The sequence below is a fragment of the Ambystoma mexicanum genome, chromosome 10 (genome assembly GCF_040938575.1).
Source record: "Ambystoma mexicanum isolate Mex_15411 chromosome 10, UKY_AmexF1_1, whole genome shotgun sequence".
In the NCBI taxonomy this organism is placed as follows: domain Eukaryota; kingdom Metazoa; phylum Chordata; class Amphibia; order Caudata; family Ambystomatidae; genus Ambystoma; species Ambystoma mexicanum.
In genome coordinates this window covers 514,760,873-514,784,806 of record NC_090932.1, presented here as the reverse complement: position 1 = coordinate 514,784,806, position 23,934 = coordinate 514,760,873, and the positions used below count along the sequence as shown (strand labels likewise).

Below are 23,934 nucleotides of genomic sequence, written 5' to 3'. Positions count from 1 at the left end.
TCGCTAGGCCTATCGAGAAAGGCTGTCTTCCAATGGGAGGATTCTCCTCCAGTGAAGTAAAGGATTCACAAGGAAGGTGGGTTACTGCAAAGCAAGCCCACAGAGTCCACCAGAGAAAACTTGAGAGGTTGGAGGTTACTCAGGTTGTGAGGCCCTTGCTCCTGCAGCTGGTGTGTGACATTCCCCTGATGATGCATCCTAGTGTCAGGATATCACCTCTGTGGTCTACCACACATTCTTGCTGGCCCATGATGGGGGTCCCAGAGGAAAACCATTGTAGAAGGCGCACTCTCTGTCACCAGGTTGACATGGGTGAGACAAGAAATCAATTACTCCAGAGTTCACTTTTAGGAGTGAACACATTGCTACCAGAGACAAGGCCTAATTTGATTAGCCCATTGACTCTGGAGACCTCAGGCGATAGGCTGCAATTGGTGATTAATGATCACAATCCCATATACCCTTATGCCACCCCACAGGGAATGACTACCAAGCCAATCATTGATACCAGAGGTAGCTCCTCTGATGTGCTGAGTAGTAGTCAGACCCAGTGGAGGGATGATGAAGTGACCTGTCAAATGTCGCTGAGCTGTCATCCACAGGAGGATGGCCTGAGAGAGAGAGCTGTCAGTTCTCTCCTAAGTTTGATTGGAGCCATAAGTGAGCACCAGAGAAGGAGGTAAGACCTTCCCCTGTCAAACCTACTCTGTAAATCCCAGAGCACTTATCAGTGATCTGGGTCTTGCCATGTTTCACAGCTTGGTAAGGTAAACTATTCCCAAGGCGTTGGTGAACCTGGACAGGTTGCCATGCAGTTTCCTAGTAATAGTATGGAGGATTTTATCTTGACAGATAGAATTTGAGCCCTTCTTATGGCTATAGAGCGGGAGCCAGAGAAATCTGTGTGTCTCTCTACCCTGTGCCAATACAGACCTTCTAATGGCTTCAGTGAGGGTGGCATAGTGTCTCCTCACCTGGCCCCACATCAGCAGGGTGAGCTGGAGATTTTGTTGAGGCAACCTCCCTCCTTGTTGTCACTGACACTCTTTATAATGGATTGGTGTAAACCAGACTCTATTATGGGAGTGAGTGAACCACCAAGTATGGGCATTGTGGTGACTCAGAACAAAGAAGAAGTTCTAACAGTTGGTGTGAGACCCACCATATGTTGGAACAAAGAATGTTTGAGCTCTCTAGATGTCAACAGTCCAGTTCTGAGGATCTGGAAGGAAATACAGGTAAAGCCAGTTTTGGATTCTGTATACACACTATAGCTCTGTATTCTGTCCCCAAGACAGAAACACACTCTTCACTAAGAGGTAACAACTTAGTGGATCAGCTCTGTACTGTAAAGTACAGTAGCAGTAAAGATCTCTCTGCAAGGCATGGCAACATATCCCTTGCAATCTATTCTGAGGATGAGACAGCAGTTTCGGCATTTTCAGAGCCGTACTTCAGTGTATGGACTTCTGGATTGGTGGCTGCAATTGACACCTGTTAAATGAGCTTAGCCCCTGTTGGGAATGGGAAAATGGATTCCAGCAATACATGTCTGGATCACATGGAAGATTGAACCCCTACTTGAAAGGAACTCGGTCTGACCCAAGAGACTGGGTGTCAGGACCTTCATCAGGCCAACCTGTTCAGGGAGATAGCCAAGTGTCAAACTGAACAGGAGCCATTGGCCTTCCTCAAGAATGAAGTTGGTGTATGTGGGGACAGGATGCAACCTCTTGTCAGTGAAGTACTTCATGTACAGAACTGGGCAACCCCCACTAACCAAGTCCAAGTGAGGTCTTTCCTGGCCATCACTGGGAAACACAGGAGCAAAGTGGCAGCCTATAGTAATATAGCTGTCCCTCTGACTGCCCTCACTACTTCAAGGGACCTAAGGAGTTTTTATGGACCCTGTAGTGTGTGAAGGACTTTGGTGGCCTGAAAGAATCCTTAAGTCAGGCCCCGGGTTAAGGGCCCCTGATTGGAAGAGACCTTTCATAGTGCAGACAGATGCCTATGGCATTGTGATAGTTGGAAAACTTTCACAGCTTAATGACAAAGATGAGGAACAACCTATATGTCTAATCAGCTACCAGTTTATGAATGGAGAACTCAGGTCTCCGCGGGCGGTCAAAAGATGCTTTTCCATTGTATGGTGCCTCAGGAAGTTGAGGTCCTACCTCCATGGGACTCACTTCACTGTGTATGCTCACCCTAAGCCTTTCAAGTGGTTGACAGATGTTAAGGGAGAGAATCCAAAGCGGCTCAGCTGGTTCATGAGTCTGAAGGCCTTGAACTTCACTATTGGGCATAGGCCAGATCCCAAATGTAGCAATTGTGATGGTCTGTCCAACAGGGATAACCGACTGGAACAGAGAACCCATCCAGGAGTGGATTAGTTCCCCCTGTCCCTTAGTCTGGGGGCGGGGTGCATGGTAGGAAGAATTTCTCTTTAAGGCACCTTTCCTTTCATCTTTATGTAACCCACAAACCTTTTGCTTTTATTTTTTAATCTGACCTGTACTTTTTACAGTGTAGTGAAGCCTAAAACTTCACTGCACTGGCTTTTGGTCATAAGTCATGGGGAAACTGACATGTCCTTCAGGCTGTCAGTACTGGAAACCTTATTTCCCTTAGTCATGTTACTGTGTTACTACCTTTGGTTACTTTTGTATCACTTGTGGTAACTTTTTATCATTGTACAATGCAGTTTACACTGCAGTACAATGGGGTACATTTTTGTTTTGCCCTAAACTAATACTCAGAGGATTTTTGGTTACTCTAGGTGTGCTAAAGGGATAGGCTGGTGGTAGCAGTGACTTTTTCTCACTTTTGGGGACTTTTCGTTTTAGCCTTACTGCGTTTACTCCATTTGGCTACTAACTGTGGCTACTGGTCAAACATGGCCGTGCCACGATATTTTTCACTTGTCCTTTTACTATCTTGTTCTTTAGCCTTCTTCTAGGCCTGAGAGGCGAGAAAAATCCTTATAAACACTTCCTGTGCCCAGGAAAGCAGAAGCTTTTGGTGAGCTACTGGAGGGCTGTGTGTGTTTGCTGGCAGGATGTGGGCTGGGACTATCTGGTCCCAATCTACAAACTGGTTTCAGTGTGTCTGAGTGGTATGCATGAATAGATCTGCCAGTGGTCCTGATTTAACCACTGCTGGGGGGGGGGGTGTGCTAGACCTTCAATTTGTTTATTGGGAGTTTCGGCTCTTACCTGGCTTTTAGGATAAGAAGAGGACCCCTGCACCCATTCCTCAGAGAACCTGGAGAAACCTGAAGGAGCCAAGAATCCTATCCAGCTGTGAGACCTGCGAAGAAACCGGAGACCCCTCGCAAGAAGGCTTGGCTACCAACTTCTGCTGCTGTCCTTTCTTGCTCGTGATTTTTATGAGTCCTGCGAAGGAGCTGTATCAGGCTCTGAAGGATCCTCCCTCTGGCTCTCCTCACCTGGGTCTTCCGTGGAGCTAACCTGGGTGACCGACATCTTCTTTCTTCGGACTTTCTTGGAGCCCTCTTCTTCCTTTGCTTTCTTTTTTGTTTCTCCTTTCATTCGCAGAGATAAGGACGAGCTCCCCCAGAGGCGACCTTGACCAAGATAGGAACTTCGGACAAAGGGAACTCTGAGGAGTCAGCCCCCAAACAGAGAAAAAACCAATGTAGGCAGAAAAAACCGTGTGTGGTTTTGAAGGTACAGCAGGTTGTTTGATGGTCCAGTAATTTCAGCATTAGCGGGGAGAAGTACGGCCTCCACTACCATGCAGGCAAAGTAGGAAGTTTGAGAGAGAATGGGAAAGCAAAGGAAGATGGTACGGAGCGGAGGCAGTAGGAGTAAAGGAAGAACAACCCAACCGTTTCTGCAACCAGAAAGGCAGAAAAAAGAACACGGGTGCAGCGGACAAGGTGAAACAGCCGCCCGTGTGAGAAAACTGTACGAAGACCAAAGTTAATGAGGGAGAACACCGAGCGTGTGGGCTGGCTCCCCGGGTTGATGTACAGAGAGGGAGCGAAGGCAAGAATTAGAAAGTGGGAATGCCAGGGAAGGGAAGCGAAGATAAGAGACAACAAGAATAACTGACTCCGCAAGGAAACCATAGTGAGCGTGCAAGTCCAGTTACTGCCAAGTAAAAAAGAGCGGGGAGATCGACTAAGAAGTACCGGCTCCGGAGTGGAAGAGAAAGAAAGGAGGGAGCCGGTAAGAACACTCTGAGAGTGCGGGAGAAACACAGAGCAAGCAGTGTACAAGGGTACCTGCCGAGGCGGGGAGACACAAAGTAGACAAAGGTGTAACAATCAGAGAGAGTGTATAGACCAAAGAAATTTGCAACGCTCGGAGCAAGGGGCGTGGCCTGTACTTAACGCACCAGAGCAGAACAAAGATTAGACCACTCAAACTGAAGGAATGTGACGGCCCTTCAATGGAGCTTCCACCACTGCCATACCTTCCTGGGACGAAGCGTGACAGCTGCGACCCTCAGAGTTGAGGGAACATCCATTCCTGAGGTTTGCTCGGTACCCTGCAACAAAGAGCCTTCGAAGTGTCCCGGGATCATCCTGTGCCTGACCAGCTCTGAATTTGGGCTACTGTGCAACCGGCATCACTGTTCTGAGTTCCGACCTGGAACTTTGGGGATCCTCAGCTGGCCCTACAAGACTCACCTCTATGAAATTGCGGTATCCTATCACCAACAAGACTTGAGATAGGAAGGAAAGCCTGACTGCGGCAGTTGAGTCCCTTTGCGTCGCCATGCTGCGGAGACCACCAGCTGAAATCGCTTACCGGTCCGGAGTCCAGTGATGAGTGGGGTCCTGCATCAAGTTTTTGCGGCATTCTTTCATCAAGAGTCCTTGCAACAGTGAAAGACACCGAAAACCAGCTAGAACCTGCTACCCCTGCAAATCGAGGACTGTGACTTTTGGTGGGAAAAGCAAACTCAGACCCTCTTCCTTTGTTCCGCCAAGTCTGGGGAACAATCAGAGTATGGGGGTAAGTTACAGAGCTTCTTATCTACCCCTATACTCCCATTATAAGTCAATGGGCTTATAATAAACCTTTATTCTAACACTTTTGGCTTTGCCATTGGTTGCTTGCGCAAGACTTCTGAAAGTTGGGGCTACTTCTGTTAGCTAGTTTGCTGGTACTCTAACCATAAGAACCCTTCAATGGACCCAAGAAACCCTACCTGCGTGTTTTCCTGCTTCAAAGATTCTGTAGAACCTTTACCTGAACTATTGGGCAAACGGCCCCAGACAACTTTGGGCTGGACAATTTAAGTTAGGTATCCTTATCTGTGGACCTTGAGTGCTTAATAATAATCTAAAGTTTCCTTTTCAGTAGTTGTGATATGTATTATGCCCTATAATAAGTGAATGTATATATATATATATATATATATATATATATATATATATATATATATATATATATATATATATATATATGTATCTATGTTTAATAGTGTTGTGTTATAACTCTACTTGCCAGTAGTCATTTTTCTATAGTGTGTTTTGGCCAATAAATAATAACTGTATTTTTATACATCCTGTTTAAGTGTAATCTGTGATTCCCATTGTGCAACCTCATTTTGGACCCCTTACAAGCTCACCACCTCTGAAGAACTTAGCATACACCGCCTATCACTGCTACCCAAACTGGTTTGGCTACCGCTCCCAGAGTTGTCCCTGTCATAATATAGGTTGTCTGTCCACAAGGCCTGACTATAGAAAATCAGTCCTAACAGTCTCTACTTGATTTATTTATTTTCCCCGATTGCAGATATGTCTGTAGAGAAAGCAACTGAGCTTTGCCACTTTTTCCATGGTTTGATACCAGATGGAAACCGTGCTGCCCATGCACAAGTTGTTGCCTGAGGTGTGTGCATTGTGGTGTAAAGAATGGTACTATTAAGGCAAACATGTTTATATTCTGTATGTGCTCATGCTACCCTCCACTCACTAATTTCCCCATCGCCAACAGTTCACACTTGATTGTAACTGGGTACTGTGACAAATCAAAGGAATTTGTCCCTTCTCCCCAAGGGGGAGCCCCCACCCCCTGTGCGGCTAGGGAGGGCAGCCCGCTCTGCAACACCCTCCCTAGGGATAGAGGCAAGGGGGACCTCTCCGGGAGATACTCCCCGTTTGGGGACAAGTACTCCCGTGCCCATGAGGAACACCCTGATTTGCTCCACCTGACATCTTACATGGATTTATCTGACACACAAGGAGGTTGAACATTTCTTTTTAATAAAGATAAAATACATTTGTATCATCAACAAACTGAAACAGGAGTTATCCCTTTAAATGAAAGCCAACAATGGACAGTGCTGAGGATGTTATAAAGGAAGGAGAGAACAGAGAGGGGGAGGAGACAGGGAAAGCCCCCTGTGCATAATAGCGCTGAGAGAGGAAGAGCTAGTTTAGAGCATGAAGCCTGCGTATTCGAAACAGCTCTGAGGTGGCAGAGCCAGAAACGCTGAGAGAAATGCTGGCAGGCCGGCATATAAATAGAGGAGAAGTAAAGAGGTGCTCGAGCAGACAGCCCGGTGGTGGCGTGAGCACATGAGGATCTTGGTGGGCAACTGGGCCACACAACAACACTGAGACCATCCTTGGGCAAAAGCAACTCCCGAACAGAGCAGACGTGCCAATGTCCAGAATGCGAGAACTGGAGTTACCAGCATTTGAAGCAGACGTAGTAAAGAGTGCACCGTGGAGCAAGGAGCAACCAGAGGAAGATACCACACCCCTACAGGTAGAACATGACTAGTTATAAATCATGAGAAACTCTTCCCAGTGCCATTGATAAAAGAGGAGAAAACAAGTTGCTAAATCAGAACTGTGTTACTGGGATACAGAGGAACACAGTATTTACAGAGACTCAGAGAAAAAGAACTGACGGTCTACTTCATTGGGAAAAGGGAAAGATAACCCAATACCCTGCAAAGAAGGAGAATGAGATATCAGAGAGACATTTGGGGACCAACACCCTGAGGGGTTTTAAGCATAAACCTTATACCTGAAACAACATTTGCGAAGGAGTGTACGATAAGTATTTGAGAATCAATCAACAAACCAAAGAGTGTGCCAGAGTTAGGAAGTTGGTTAGTACCAATCAGTAGGGAGCTAAATATACATTTGACCAAACACTGACCCAATACAGTACTGGTCTCATGGCCAGGAATCCTTCAATTGCAGGGCAGTTACACTCCATCCGAAGGCTAGCTATTGGGGCCCCCTTTGGCTGCATCAGAATAGCTCTAAGGAAATCATTCTATGTAACACTGAGAGAAGGAACCCTTTGATGGCCCCACAACACCGCTCCATATAGTGCTGTGGACAGAGCCAAGCTCTACATTGTTCTAGGGCAGAGCGATATTGTATCCTGCCATGGGCACTAAAAAATGTCTGCAGTCCCCCGCAGTATTTTTCCAATGACACTGTAGCCTTATATTGCTGGTTCAGCCAATGGAGACTCTCTGAAAACCAGATGCCCAGGTAGTCATACGTGGCCACTTGTTCCAAGATCTTACCCTCACATTCAATGCTCAACGTAACCCTCCTGGCCAACTTATGCCTGAAGACCATAGCCTTAGTTTTATCACTATTAATCAACAACTTTAGGCACCGGCATTTCCTCATAATGGTAGCAAAAATGTTCTTTAGGCCCATTGGCGAGGTCGACAGGATAACTTCGTTGTCCGCAAAGAACAGCACAAGTAGCTTGTCTGGCCTACTCCTAGGGGGATCAAGGCACTCATTCACAAGTTCCCCAATGATTTCATCTATGCACAGGTGGAATATCAAGGGGGCCAGTGCACACCCCTGCCGTCCCTGCCTACCAACAATGACTTGGTTAGTTCCCCCCTGGTCCCACCTCACTGATGCTTTGTTACAGGTGTATAGGGCATGAATGTCGTCAATGAGCTTCCCAGATATAACTTTCCTGGCCAGAGCTTCCCACAGCAGCTGTCGTGGTACACAGTCAAACGCTGTGCGGAGATCAACAAAGATTGCATAGATTTGCATTTTGTTAAGTAGAACATATTTAGACAGGATCAGGCCCAATCTAAACCTACCTGGAGATGATTTAGAGCATCCCTTTCATCGGCCCACTTCTGCAGGCGGCCCAGGAGAACTCTAGCATAGATCTTCCCTGCAGTATCCAAAAGTGAAATGGGCCTATAGTTCCCAGGGACATGCATGTTGCCTTTCTTATGAATAGGCACGATTTCTGCATCATGCTAAGACAGCGGAACGCTGCCAGTGTCCACCACAAAATTAAACACATGACACAGGACAGGAGCTAATACCCGTACCTCATCCTGAAAGTGATATATCAGCATTTTGTCGGGCCCCAGAGCCTTCCATGCACCCAGTGCCATAATGGCCACTTCAACTTCCTAAGGCAGAATAAGATCGTCTTCCCTACTCCTGACATCCCAGTTTATGGAAAGTTTTGTGTTCCCACAATCTGACAAACCACTGTGGTACAGGGCCCTAGAATGTTCATACCAAGAATCAGGAGTGATCTGACACCTGAGCCACTCTGCCAAATTCAGACCCCTCCCGTTTATCAGCCTCCAAAACCTAATAGTATCACCTGCTCTACATATTGTATGCAGATCATCCCAGAGATCCTGAATAAATGCACATTTCTTCCTCTGCACCACTGGTTTATAATTTGCCCTTGAGGAACGCAGGAATCGCTTATCTATTGGGATTGCCACCTTCAAATAGTGCATCAGCGTGTCCTTAGCAGCCGTACAAGCGGAGTCAAACCAGCTTTTGCACTTAAGGGCCTCCTGACGTACCTTCTTAGCTGGCTTGGTTACAAAAGGATAGATAGTGCGGACCATTCTTTCATATGCATCCATAATGTTCCCTGGGGAACTTTCATCCCCACAGATTTCTAGCAAATGGGGTACAATATCTGCACAGAGACCAGGCTTGACTACGTCAAAGTCGGCTGCAGACCACTTAATCCCTAGCCTACCACGACCGACAATAGTGACCAAAGAGCGCACCATCCCAACCCGGCCCACATCTTCTACTGAACACAAGCCCCTCGTTTCGCAGCACACTGCGCTATGGTCGCTCTCACTGCGATTTGAACATTTACACTGGTAATCCTATCCCAATCCCCAGCACTACCAAAAATATAGTCAATCCTAGAGCTCCCCATCAGGCCTTCGAAAGTAAGATTAGCAGACTGGTCAGAACTAAACCAGCCATTACAAGCTCTTAGGTTGGCACTATAGATGAAACGAGCTGCATCAATGGCCTGCCGATGGGCTCTAGTGGGTTTCTCACACACCACAGGGGGAATACCCAATGCAATGTCCAACTCATCCCACAGCCCCATTAGATCATCAATTAAAATTCCCCATGGCCAACACTAATGGACTAGCGCCTATGCATGATTCATGTCCGGTGATGGTCTGGCACATTTCTTTTAAACTTTCCATAGGGGTCTTGGCATAGGGTCTGTTATAGACGTTGAATAAGAGCATCTGCCTGCCTTCCCCCCAGGTTATCTCAAGGCACTGTAGATCAACTGAGTCCATAGGTTTTTCCACAAATTTGAGGTCCAAAGAGGGACCCACCAGAGTTAGCAGGCCTCCCTTGGGTCTCCCTCTCATGCCCTTGGACGCAGGCGCTGCAAAAGACACAAAGCCTTGCACTAATATAGTAGACATTGTCCACGTTTCCTGCATACAAACCACATCAAACCCCTGAATAAGATTCATCCATTCTGGGTCCTCTAGATGCCTATGGGACCCACCCACATTCCATTAAAGGATTTTTGGGTGTCCAGAAATCCAAAGTTCCCCTGGGAACAGAAAGAGGGGTTCAATATGAGAGTCTAACCCGACTGGTCAGTCGACGTCCTCAAGGCCATCCTCCCTTCTATTATAGGACATTGATTCCAACCAGGAAACTGTAGCTTCTGGGGGTGGTCTGTGCATGGAAAGAGTATTAGTGCATGGGGGATGCAGCCGCAATGTGATCTTAGAACAAGCCGGTGGGTAGGCACGTAGCTCAACTGATAAGAGCCCATCTATTAATCAACCATTAGCCACAGTCGCCTGGGTGTAGTCCTCAGTATCTCTCGATGTTGACATCCTTTCGCACCCCAGAATATCATGCGTATATCGGATCTATATCCCTTCACGTGCCGTAACCAGTGGGTACTTTGTTCATGAGTGCTTCCTTACCCTCATATGCTCCTGCCGAGAGTCTGGGGACATTCGCCAGATAAATGCATTTAGATGGGCCTCTCAAATCCCCCGGCTTAGCGAGCCCCGGTTACTGGGGCAAGGACAGGTCATGTAGAGGCATCCTTCCATACCTCCATGGTGGGTTGGATCGAGAGAACCTGTCAATGGTTTCTCTAAAAGCATTAAAGTTCCCTGTACAAGGCCAGTCTCTGGTACTTGCCGGTACATGGCGTTGATTAGAGGTAAGGACTTGGCCGCCTCTTGTCATGCCCACCTGATGAAACTCATGGGGCCCATAATCATGAACAGTCACAGGTGGAGGTGGGAGTTTCCTTGTGCCACCGAGCCCCTGGGTCATTGGGTCCATTGTACGGTCTGAGGTTGCCCTCAGCTGTCCATTATCTCGGCCATCCTATGTGGTTTCAGGCTCTGGGTGTTACCCTAGCTTAGGGTTTGTTGGAACGCACCCAACTGAGGTAGAGTTTTGAGAGTGTTACCTGCATTGGTCAGTAGGGATGAACAATCACTTCTGTGAGCCCTCCCAACTCCGTTGCAATAGTCCTCAGGATTGTAGTGCCGCAGGCACACATTACTTTTGCAGGCGCTAATGTCCACAGTGTTCTGAACGGTGGACATCTTGGGGATAATGTCCTGCATTGTTATTGGTCTATCATTAGGGTCTGCAGCTTGGGTCTTCCTCTGAGTCGTTTCCCCTGCTGGCGCACCGCCACCTAGGGGCTCATAGGGATTGTTAAAAGTGATTCCAGGTGCAACCACCACTTCCTCAGCCACTCCCCTTCCACCCCGGCTTGTTTCCCATTTCCAGGCAAAATGCCACCTGGGGGGGGGGTCGTTGGGAGTCGTCGGATTTGTAGGGCGTTAGCATTAGCCTTGGCACTAACTGTTTTCCCCTTTGTGCCTGGGTCTCTGTTTAACTGTCACATCCACAGTCTCTTTTTCTTCGGAGCAAGTATCCCTTGGTTGGTGGTGGCACTCTATTGCTCCCCCACCAGTGCCAGCTTCCGAGTGGGGGGCTACAGGCATCCCCATTCCCATTGACCCCTATGGGGCTGAAATGGGAATGGGAATATACCGGCACCTGCGAAAGGGCAATTACCGGGTCCGGCAGGGCCAGAATACCCCAGTAATTGCCCTTTTGCGGGTGCTGAATTTTCATGCCAGTATGGAGGTACCTTGCCGGTAAACCAGGCAAGGCTACTTCGAACCTTGTAATGAGGCCCAGTGTAGTGAAGTTTGGGTTCTTCAAGAATTCTGCAGCACAGTCGATTGAATCTTTTTCCACCCCAGGAACAAAAAATCCCAAAATCCACACTTAATAAATGCTGGATACGTAACAAGTTCAAATAAATAAATGACTTCTTAAAAGGTATTGTGGGGGTTTTTGTTTGAATGTGATCTAGCTAAAACAATAGGACCGGAACAACCCAGACTTTACTCCGGTAACTCATCCCCAAAGTTTTGCATCCTGGAGGGAGGGGGGCCTGCAGAGGTTCACAGACTTCTTAGTAGGGGGCGTCCCACTGACATTTGAAGAGTGTAAGGCAAAATTCCACATCACAGAAGCAGAGCGGTTCCCCTACACTCAGCTGCAACACTGATTATCTCACGGGGTCAACAGGGAGAAAGGAGGGAGGGACATAACAGCACTACAACTGAAACTAACGTCCTCCCCGCCATGAGGAAAACTCTCCACGCTCTACCGTCTGCTGGTTAAATCAGACCCTACCGTAAAAGATCACTATATGCTCAGCTGGGAAAAGGACCTGGGGCATACAATAGACATAGAAGACTGGGCAAAATCTGGACAAGATCACACAAAAGCACTCAATGCATAAAGAACAGGGAACGAGTATATAAAGTGTGCTATAGGTACTACATAACCCCAGAGTAGCTACCCAAAGGCAATCCAGCAATCTCCCAGGGTTGGTGTGGAGGGTGCGCTGCTAATGGCTCACTTCCACCTGTTATGGTCCTGTCCAAAAGCTGATTACTGGCGGGGGTTGTTGGACCAGATTAACTCAATCACAGGGTTAACAATCCCATGGGACCCTCGGATAATATTATTAGGGGACACGGGGCGGGGGCATATCAACTGCCAGGCAAAATAGCATGTGGCGAGTGTTTCCCGTGTGGAGACTCTGCTGTTTTTGCCCAGCGTGGAGCGAGAAGGAAGAGGAGGAGCCCGCCCATAAAACGCCCAGCTACGCGGAGCGGAGCGTAGCGGAGTGTGGCGAGTGTTTCCCGTGTGGAGACTCTGCTGTTTTTGCCCAACGTGGAGCGAGAAGGAAGAGGAGGAGCCCGCCCATAAAACGCCCAGCTACGCGGAGCGGAGCGTAGCGGAGTGTGGCGAGTGTTTCCCGTGTGGAGACTCTGCTGTTTTTGCCCAACGTGGAGCGAGAAGGAAGAGGAGGAGCCCGCCCATAAAACACCCAGCTACGCGGAGCGGAGCGTACCGGAGTGTGGCAAGTGTTTCCCGTGTGGAGACTCTGCTGTTTTTGCCCAACGTGGAGCGAGAAGGAAGAGGAGGAGCCCGCCCATAAAACGCCCAGCTACACGGAGCGGAGCGTAGCGGAGTGTGGCAAGTGTTTCCCGTGTTCCCTGGCGTTCCCCTGGCGTCTCCCTGGCGTCTCCCTGCGGCCCCGACGATTTGATCCTGTGTTGTCGCGCAGAACTGCAAATCAGCGTCCCCAAACCTTCAATCTGCAACACACAAAACGGACGCGCCACCTGGTAAGCTAAAGATATTTCCAACCTGTTTCCTTCCCAACCTTGACATGGCGCAGCAACCCCTAGAGGTAGGGGCCGACACGGTGGGGGGGGGGGGTCAACCCAATCCTCACCGAACTACACAGAACTTTGCGAAGCAAAGCAAAGGGTCTATTCCAAGGAGACCCGATCTCGACAAAGCTTTCTCCCTTGGTGGTGGCTGGCAGCCTTAAAAAAGGCGAAACGAAGGGCGGAGATGCCGGTCCGAGGAGTGTGGGCGGAACTCACCTGGTGGATGGACGAAACCTACCCCCCCAGAGACTGGTCTCTGCCCAACAAGCATCATCACCGCCGAGGATGAACCCAATCAAAAATAAAAAAACGGATCAGAGCTCCGCCTTGGCGAGAGGTTTCCCAATGAGAGACACCGAAGGGTGTGTCCCATTGGACCTTGCTCTGTCCCCGTGCCTCGATACCGGGGGACCTGCCGTATGGAACCAGGCAGTTGCTGAGTCTGAGAGTCCCCCGCCAGCAACGTGCCTTTACCCTCGAATTATAACAGATGGGGGTCCTTTCACAAGAACAGATGATGAGCAGCCACCAGACCACACGATGCCTGCCTGTTCTCAAAGCAACGCAACAAGTTATAAAATGGCAGCCTAAGATGCCCTACCTACAGGGAAACCAAATCCGAGTCGGGACACAAACAGTACCTTTACCCGAGTCGTGAAGCGACCAGCCACAGATAACGCAAAAGCCAAGGCGAACAGCTCGATTCGTCCAGTCGAACCTCTTACAGACCTAACTAATGACAGTGGCGACGGGCTGGACCTGAATTCCTCAGGTCAGATAGAGCCATCAGAGTCATTAAAGACCCAAAAACAAGGTAGCACCAAAAGAAAGTATATAAAACCCCTAAAAAGAAAAAAGATTCAGATACAGAGGTCAGAAAACTCCAAAAATTTGGAAGCAAGTCCCACATTACAGAAACAAAAAAAGATAGTCGGAAAAAACTCTTCCAAATTCAACACGGGACAACAAAAAAAAGGTGCTGAGATACAAGAAAAGACCTTACCACATGCTAAGCCAAACGCATTCCACACGTACTTTAGGAAGCAACAATCAAAACGAAAAATGGAAACAGACGACGAAATTACAGACGCAGAGATTCTAGAGGTGATCGAAGGATCTTTGCCAGCCTTCAAATCCAGACGAACCTCTGCTGGGCAGGAGCACCACATACAAAGTGTAAACAAGGAATCGTCCAAACCAGACCTCGAGACACTCAGTCCGTCAATTAGTGATTTAGACAATACTCAATGCAACGTCAATATAAAGACCAAAGATGTTAGTTCCTTAAAAACGGACCAAACTGATGGCCAGGATCCTGCAAATTCCATCGATCTTACCGGTGATCATTATAACTCTTCTACTCCTCAAAGGTGGGGCGCAACCGGATCCGAAGCCTCACCGTCCCAAATAATTCAGGAGCCTCCACTCACCCGATCCACATGTGACAAGATGAGCAGAAACCAGAAACTTCATGAAAACAGCGCAATCGATATCGATAAAAGTCAACTGAAAGAGTTTCACCAAATCGAAGGAAATGAAACGGATAGAACAAGATCCAATGAGTCAAAAACAAATCGACCACCTAATATGAGCGACCAATTGTGGGCAAAAAACCACATCCAATTGCAGCAAAATAGAGGTCAATTCATTAAGCATGTCAGAGAACGTACCTCGTCGGAGCTCAAGTCTTCGCCCCAAGAGCAAGATCGCGAAGAGGAAGAACCCAGCTTAATCGAACCATTAAGTGGAAATCCTACTTGCACACCGGTCGAGCCAAGCTCTAGCCGTGTTGTCCAGAACACTCCGGCAAAACATTGAAGACATAATGAAATTTTGATGGATACCCAAAACCTTCTCCAACAAAAAAACAAGATCTGACGACGATCATGTCAGCCTTAACCATAGCCCTTGCACCATTCTGTAAATTATACGAATCACTAAATGACGTGTCTAAGGACAACACGGCTATTCTATGCAGATTGCAATCCAAGATGGACTTCCTGGAAGGTTTCATTACTGCGTCAGAAGAAAGGCACAATAGGAGATGGGAAGAACAGGAAAGGACCCATCTAAACCTAGTTAAGAATCAACCAGCAAGACAAGGGCCGGAAACGATGGTAAAAATACTAAAAGAAACTGCCTCACAAACAATGTTAATATCTGACGCAGGTCAGCCTGAACTAACTCGCAACAATTGCCCCTATATACACTTAAACGAAGTACGAGAAGCTAAAACATTGAACAAACAGGCAAAGGTAACCACAAAGAAAAAAGCGGGCCTGCAGCCCTCCAACGTGACTGCGAATGGCAACCGATCTACTATTCAAACAGACCAAACCTGCGCAAACATACGGCTGACGACAGAAGCTGAGAGAACAAAATCACCTCGTAGCCTCGCAAACATAAACAATGATGCCATCGAGGTTCTGGACTCATGTGTACAATCCCCAAAATCTCCTAGAACCATAGATTAATTCGCTAGATCGAGCCCTCTAATGGACCTCTCGTTATACGAAGATCCGGAAGGAAATGATGGCGAAAACAAGAGTCAAGAGCCTTATAAAAGCGATCTGGTGCGTCCCACGACAGCAATCCCTGATGGGAAAACTGAGGCAAAAAGCAGAGGGGAACAAACGGAGGGGGCCACCGCCTTGAAGCGCCCGAAGTTGTCCTGGTCCGAGACACCAAAGCTCCGAAACAAATCTTCCAATGGAGATACCGATGTTTCCCCTCGACTATCGCCAAAAGATGAACTTAGGTCAAACCCAATTCCCAGAAATCTGGAGAACTCAGGAAATGGAAAAAATTCCAAAAGAGAAGTCAGAGTGTTCAAAATAGAACAGACCTCAAGTCAAACGAAATTCATGATTCTGAATAGGAAAACAGTTCTTCATATCCTGCGCAAGATCAGATGCCTCGATCATCTGAAATCGGATGACTTTCCATTAATCGAACCATATCATCGTGAACAAAAAGCAAAGAGCTACATACACATCTACATCTCCATACTAAAAGTGATGCCAGAAGCGGCCTATCTGGAATTACGGAAAGCTGGTTTTACCTTAACAGAAATAAAAAGGGCGCGGTACGAAAAGACAAATGATGGCAGATTGAGTGATCAAGACGGGACACGTCCCAAAGGAGTTAGTTGGACCGATCGCTATAACAGGAAATTACTAAAAGAGAAAGACGGTAAACAGAGTCGTTGGACTAGTGGAGAGAGAAGTTATGCTCCATACGCACGTCCCAGAAGCGAGTCGCGCTCCAGACGGAAAACGGTACGCCACGATGCAGATGCGCGGTGTTACCTTGAAACAAGACGACCCACTAACGAACGCCAGGAAGACAGAAACATCACGAAAACAAACTACGAGAAGAAGGACGGCGAAGACAACCGTCAAAAAGGCCCATGGTCGTGGCTAAAAAGTACGCTCATAAGGCATAATGAGAAATAGCAACTAGAAAGCAGCCATCGGCAGATCCCAACTTCATCTAACGACACCAACTCAAAGAATTTGCCCAATCTGATCTCGATGGCTTCATGAAACACTAGAGGGCATTCACACCTGGCAAACCCGGATAACCTAAACCTGGGGGCATACGACATAGTATGCCTCCAAGAGCACTGGCTGATGGAGAAACCACTGCTCGATGGTTTCGAAATAGCGTTCTCCCCTGCGTCAAAAGGCATCCTGGGTCGTCCGTCTTCTGGCCTACTAATTGCAGTAAAAGCTAGATCGGGAATCTCCTTAAAGAAAACATTGAAGACGTTGCGAGATATTTTAGCCATACAAACTGAATGGGAAGAAGCGAGTGATCATCCAAACTCAACCGCAAGAGAAAACTTGGTACTTATTACGGTCTACTGGAACCCGGCGAAATGTTCCACTGAAGACTTTTGCAACCAAGTTGCTAATACAATTGACGACATCACATCAGATGCCCCAGATTCCCACATAATATTATGTGGCGATCTAAATGCAAACTGCAACTACGAGCTCGAACATCAGGTCTCATCGCCCAAAACTCCAGCCGAAAAAAGAGGACGCTCATGGCTGTCGCTGATGAAATCGCGAAATTTTCACAATGTCTCAAGGCTCAACTCCTGGAAGATCGGTACCCCCACCTGGGAACGGGGTAAATCCAGTGCTAACATCGATTACTTCTTTGTGTCACACAGTCTGGTGGATCATATTGTAGCCTATTCAGTGGTCCAGACCAAAGAGAGCGACCACAACTTACTGGAAATTAAATGGAAGACACAAAGTACGAAAAACGATCATTATTCTTACCAAATTGCATCCAACTATCAACAAACACGTGTCCATCTGACAACGACAAACCTGGAAAGAATTACTGATGAATATACAATGCGCCTTGGAAGCAAAGAAACCTCGAATCAAAATCCAGATTACTTACCATTCCTTCTACAACACCAGAAGCCAAAATTAGGAATTAGCCTACAAAAGAAAACAAATCTTCACGTATTTGACGCAAAGGTCGCAGAAAAGAAAAGACTACTGAGAAAGCTGAAGAGGCAAGCAAAAAATGAAAACTCGCCAAATACCTGGAACAGATGGAAGAAGGAAACCAATATATACAAAGCATGGCTAAGATCCCACAGACACGAAATGTTCCAAAGAGATGCTGAAGAAATGCTCCAGGTCCTAGGCTCAAAAAAGTCAGGAGACTTCTGGGCTCTCATCAGAAAATCTGAAAATAAAATACCCTTGCACATGGCCAACACAGTGTCTGAAAATCGGTGGGTCAACCATTTCGGAAACCTGTTCGAAACTCCGGCCCATATCTTGCCAGATCAAAATAGGAGCACTTCGCAGACCTGGATCAACCTATCCTCCAAAGATGACATAAAGGAGATCATTCTTAAATTGAAAAAATCAAGAGCACCAGGACCTGACGGCCTTTCCAATACCGATCTTAAACAAAACCCTGAGCAATGGTCAATCTTGATCAGCGCTATTTTTACTCAATGCGCCAGGACTAGGACCATCCCACCCTCATGGACCAAAGCGGTGGTTGTCCCGATTTTCAAACGAGGGAACAGAGAAGATCCAGAAAACTATCGACCAATTGCTCTCCTTGACATAATTGGAAAGATCTTCGCCTCCTTGCTCCTGAACCACTTCAGGAATTGGGCAAATCAATCTCCGGCGTATGACCCCTTCCAACTGGGTTTCTTAAAAGGGGGGAGCATGTCTGCCAATATCCTTCTTCTCAACATCTTAAAAGCTAGGGTCAAACAGGGCGCACCAACTCTCTTTTTGGCCTTTGTGGATCTGTCCCAGGCTTTTGACAGAGTCGACAGGCAAAAGCTCTGGGACAAACTGGAAAACTGGCATTGCCCTCCCGAAATACTGGACCCAGTGAGGGCTCTACACACCAACACCAAACTAAGAATCCGACTAAACAACCAAGGACTTCTGTCAAGAGAGATATCCGTAGAGAGAGGGGTCAAACAAGGCTGCCCGATGGCCCCTCAATTATTCATCACCTTCTTAGGAGACATGAAAGATACAGAAGCTGGCATTAAGATGGCACCACCGAAGCTGGGTAACGAGCACATATCACGTCTCATGTATGCCGACGATCTAATTTTATTAGATCAGACTCAGATCGGACTTCAACGCCAATTATCCAACCTGGCCCTGTACATGGGAAAGAACAACATGAAAATCAACAAAGAGAAATCAAAAATCGTGATAATCGGAAAAGGTGGATAAAAGATCAATCCACACTTCACATGGACCATAGACTCAATTCCTATTGAGGTGGTTACCAGCATTAAGTACCTAGGGGTACACATCGACTGTTCAGCCAGGGAGGCCACAATGCAACAAGCCTTATGGGACAAAGCGCGCAACCTCGCAGCCCAAATGAAAACAGTTAACAACAGATTTGGTAAATTCTCACTCAAACCAGCGATTGAATTTTACAAAGGAAAAGTGGTGCCTACACTCACATACGGTATGGGAGCAACCTTGACCATACCAAATAGCATCTGGCGCAGATTAGAAAGTCTGATTTGGAAATCATTTTTAGGACTACCAAATTCCACCTCGATGGATCTCATCAGATGAGATTTGGGACTACAGTCGTTAGAAGCAACGGTGATGCTTCACGCTCTCACTCTCTTCAGAAACACCTTAATATCAGACAGTCCATTAATTTATAAAATCGTAGCTGATGAAATCGTAAAGCAGCGAACAATGAACTTAAACGCGTGGTCAGAAAACTTAAAAGGAAAGCTATCAGATATTGCATGCTCAGTTGAAGATCTTAAGCATAATCCGGAAAGAGTAAAAAGAAAGTTAAAGGAACTGGACTGGATCCTGACCCTGTCGAAAGCTCAATCAAACAAACTGACCATGAACCTCCCACCTACCTTTAACAGACTCATGGTACCTATACCATACTGTTCTAAGTTTCCAAGCCAACAGCTAAGAAAATTCTTCATGAGAGCTTGTTTCAACCTCCTGCCGACGAGAGAAATTTTAGCAATCAGATCCAGTTCAACTGACATTATCTGTCGCCTTTGCCATAATTCCACTACGACAGAATCAATCAAACATCTCTTACTTAGATGTCCAATGTGAGAACAATTCGAGCCACCTACCTGTCGACACTAATCTGCGAACACTCATCTTTCGGAGAGGAAGAAGAACTTATGTGGTGGAACAGGTTAATGTCGGGAGAAAAAAACAGATGGACAATCGCGACTGTCAAAATCCTGGAATCTGCCTTTGAAATGATCAGTTCCAGTTCACAAACTACGAGCGAGAGTACAATTCCCGAAGACTCCACTCCCCCACAACAATGTTGATAAGGAAGATCAAGCTTCCTTCGGTATATATTCCCCGCTCGGACACCTATGTCCGTTTGAGCCCATACCTACATCTTTTATACACCATACTGAGCTGAAAGAGGTAATCCCGTTCTTACTGGAATCTGACATAACAACATGAAAGCTCGAGGCGCATCTCACTTGGGGTTGCTGCTGTCCTCAACCGTTTGTAAAAATTCTTTTCTATGAATTATAAACAAATAAATAAATAAAAAATAAAAAATAGCATGACTGTGCACTCATCTCCTCACAGCCACCAAAATCGCAATAACCCGCCTATGGAAGAACCAAGACGGCCCCTCAGTTCAAATGTGGTGGTCAAAGTGTTGGGACATTGGAGTATCGGAAAAAAATAACATTGATCCGCTCAGGGAACTAACGCTTTTCAACAGATCTGGGCCCCATTTATGGACTATGTAGAGAAATTCCCTGGACTCACCCATCGTCCTCCATTAGCCCGATGGCTCCAATAAGTTCTGATGAAGGTGGAAGGAGCTCTCCACACCCAGGGCCTGGACAAAATAGGGACTTTGTGGAACCCCGGATCGGGCTCCATAAGAGAATCTGCCCTTGGATCTTGTGACTTGTATTGTGTGGTTCAAACTGCTTTGATGTGATGTCGATGTTAATATGCACGAAATGTCTAACAAAATGTTTTGTTGAGAAAAAAAACAATAAGATAATATCTTCTTTAGTCAAAAATACATGAAAAATCAGGGAGCAAATCTAAACCGGAACCCATAATGCAATACATAATCAATAAATGCTGCAAGTGTAAAATGTATGAATCACTGAGCACATTGAAGTGTAGCAGCAGTGGGCAGATCAAATCCTGGGACCCAGTCGACAGAGTGTCACCCAGTTGATGATTCACAATCTATCTTCTAGGCTTTGAAGCTGCGGCCATCTTTGCTACAGAGAGCAATGGGTGTCTGAAAACCTCTACATTTGATAGGACACCCACGTCACACTCGCATCACTCTTGTTGCCGGGGTCAGCACACAAAGGAGTAGGTGTTCCCACCTCCATTGAATGGCAGGGATCCACCCTGCGCTGAAATGATAAACTGCATCTTGTAAGGCTTTCCACAATAAATACTCAAGATAAACTTGGGCAAGACCAGTGCAAAGACCTAGTGTCCTTGCTGTAAATTCAGCTGCGTTCAGAACTCGTTTAAAGCACTGCACCTGTTTAACACAATGATAAAAACTCAATGTCCAAGAAATCACTCCTAACCCAACAAAGGCAACGAACCGCAGGATGATACACATTAAACCCCTGGCCTTCCAACTTCTCCCAACACCCAACATCACGCTGAAAGCCCAAGGAGAGCGCCCCCAACACTCAGCATCATTCTGAATGCACAAGGAGAGCTCCCCCAACACTCAGCATCACGCTGAAAGCCCAAGAAGAACGCCCCCAACACTCAGCATCACGCTGAAAGCCCAAGAAGAACGCCCCCAACACTCAGCATCACGCTGAAAGCGCAAGATAGATCCACTAACACTCACCATCATGCTGAAAGCGCAAGGAGAGCTCCCCCAACACTCAGCATCACGCTGAAAGCCCAAGGAGCGAGCCCCAACACCCAGCATCATGCTAAAAGCGGAAGGAGAGCTCCCCCAACACTCACCATCATGCTGAATGCACAAGGAGAGCTCGCCCAACACTCAGCATCATGCTGAAAGCGCAAGGAGAGCTCCCCCAACACTCAGCATCACGCTGAAAGCACAAGGAGCCCTCCCCCACACTCACCATCATGCTGAATGCACAAGGATAGCTCCTCCAGCACTCAGCATCACGCTGAAAGCCCAAGGAGAGCGCCCCAACACCTAGCATCATGATGAAAGCGCAAGGAGAGCTCCCCCAACACTCACCATCATGCTGAATGCACAAGGAGAGCTCCCCCAGCACTCAGTATTATGCTGAAAGCGCAAGGAGAGCTCCCCCAACACTCAGCATCACGCTGAAAGCACAAGGAGCGCTCCCCCACACTCACCATCATGCTGAAAGCACAAGGATAGCTCCACCAACACTCAGCATCACGCTGAAAGCCCATGGAGAGCGCACCAACTCCCAGCATCATGCAGAAAGCGCAAGGAGAGCTCCCCCAACACTCAGCATCACGCTGAAAGCCCAAGGAGCGAGCCCCAATACCCAGCATCATGCTGAAAGCGCAATGAGAGCTCCCTCAACACTCAGCATCACGCTGAAAGCACAAGGAGCCCTCCCCCACACTCACCATCATGCTGAATGCACAAGGATAGCTCCACCAACACTCAGCATCACGCTGAAAGCCCAAGGAGAGCGCCCCAACACCCAGCATCATGATGAAAGCGCAAGGAGAGCTCCCCCAACACTCAGCATCACGCTGAAAGCCCAAGGAGCGAGCCCCAACACCCAGCATCATGCTGAAAGCGCAAGGAGAGCTCCCCCAACACTCACCATCATGCTGAATGCACAAGGAGAGCTCCCCCAACACTCAGTATTATGCTGAAAGCGCAAGGAGAGCTCCCCCAACACTCAGCATCACGCTGAAAGCACAAGGAGCGCTCCCCCACACTCACCATCATGCTGAAAGCACAAGGATAGCTCCATCAACACTCAGCATCACGCTGAAAGCCCAAGGAGAGCGCACCAACTCCCAGCATCATGCTGAAAGCGCAAGGAGAGCTCCCCAACACCCAGCATCATGCTGAAAGCGCAAGGAGAGCTCCCCCAACACTCAGCATCACGCTGAAAGCCCAAGGAGCGAGCCCCAACACCCAGCATCATGCTGAAAACGCAACGAGAGCTCCCTCAACACTCAGCATCATGCTGAAAGCGCAAGGAGAGCTCCCCCAACACTCAGCATCACGCTGAAAGCACAAGGAGAGCTCCCCCAACCCACAGCATCACACTGAAAGCCCAAGGAATGCTCTCCCAACACTCCCCATCATGCTTAAAGCGGAAAGAGAGTTCCCTCAACACTCAGCATCATGCTGAAAGCGCAAGGAGAGCTCCCCCAACACTCAGCATCATGCTGAAAGCACAAGGAGAGCTCCCCCAACCCTCAGCATCACACTGAAAGCCCAAGGAATGCTCTCCCAACACTCCCCATCATGCTTAAAGCGGAAAGAGAGTTCCCTCAACACTCAGCATCATGCTGAAAGGGCAAGGAGAGCTCCCCCAACACTCAGCATCATGCTGAAAGCACAAGGAGAGCTCCCCCAACACTCAGCATCACACTGAAAGCCCAAGGAATGCTCTCCCAACACTCCCCATCATGCTTAAAGCGGAAAGAGAGTTCCCTCAACACTCAGCATCATGCTGAAAGCGCAAGGAGAGCTCCCCCAACACTCAGCATCACGCTGAAAGTGCAAGGAGAGCTACCCCAACACTCAGCATCACGCTGAAAGCACAAGGAGAGCTCCCCCAACACTCAGTATCACGCTGAAAGTGCAAGAGAGATCCACCAACACTCACCATCATGCTGAAAGCACAAGGAGATCTCCTCCAACACTCAGCATCATGCTGAAAGCGCAAGAGAAATCCACCAACACTCACCATCATGCTTAAAGCGCAAAGAGAGTTCCCTCAACACTCAGCATCACGCTGAAAGCCCAAGGAGAGCTCCCCCAACACTCAGCATCACGCTGAAAGCACAGGGAGAGCTCTCCCAACACTCAGCATCACGTTGAAAGCGCAAGGAGAGCTCCCCCAACACTCAACATCATGCTGAAAGCGCAAGGTGAGCTCCCCCAACACTCAGCATCACGCTGAAAGAGCAAGGAGAGTTCCCCCAACACTCAGCATCACGCTGAAAGCGCAAGGAGAGTTTCCCCAACATTCAGCATCACGTTGAAAGTGCAAGGAGAGCTCCCCCAACACTCACCATCACGCTGAAAGCGCAAGGAGAGCTCCCCCAACACTCAGCATCATGCTCAAAGCGCAAGGAGAGCTCAGTGAATTCTAAATGAGGGTTAAAGAGAAATCATGATGGTAAATGACAAAAGTGATTAAGATTAGGTGTTTAACAGGTAAAATGTGCAGCCGTAGACTTTTTCTTTTTC

The 23,934-nt window shown here is 47.7% G+C and overlaps 1 protein-coding gene across 1 annotated transcript in view; it reads left to right on the top strand.

Moving 5' to 3' along the window:
- LOC138491524 (serotransferrin-A-like) overlaps positions 1-23,934 on the top strand; it is a 658,259-nt gene that overhangs the window by 598,534 nt on the left and 35,791 nt on the right. The window lies entirely within an intron of this gene.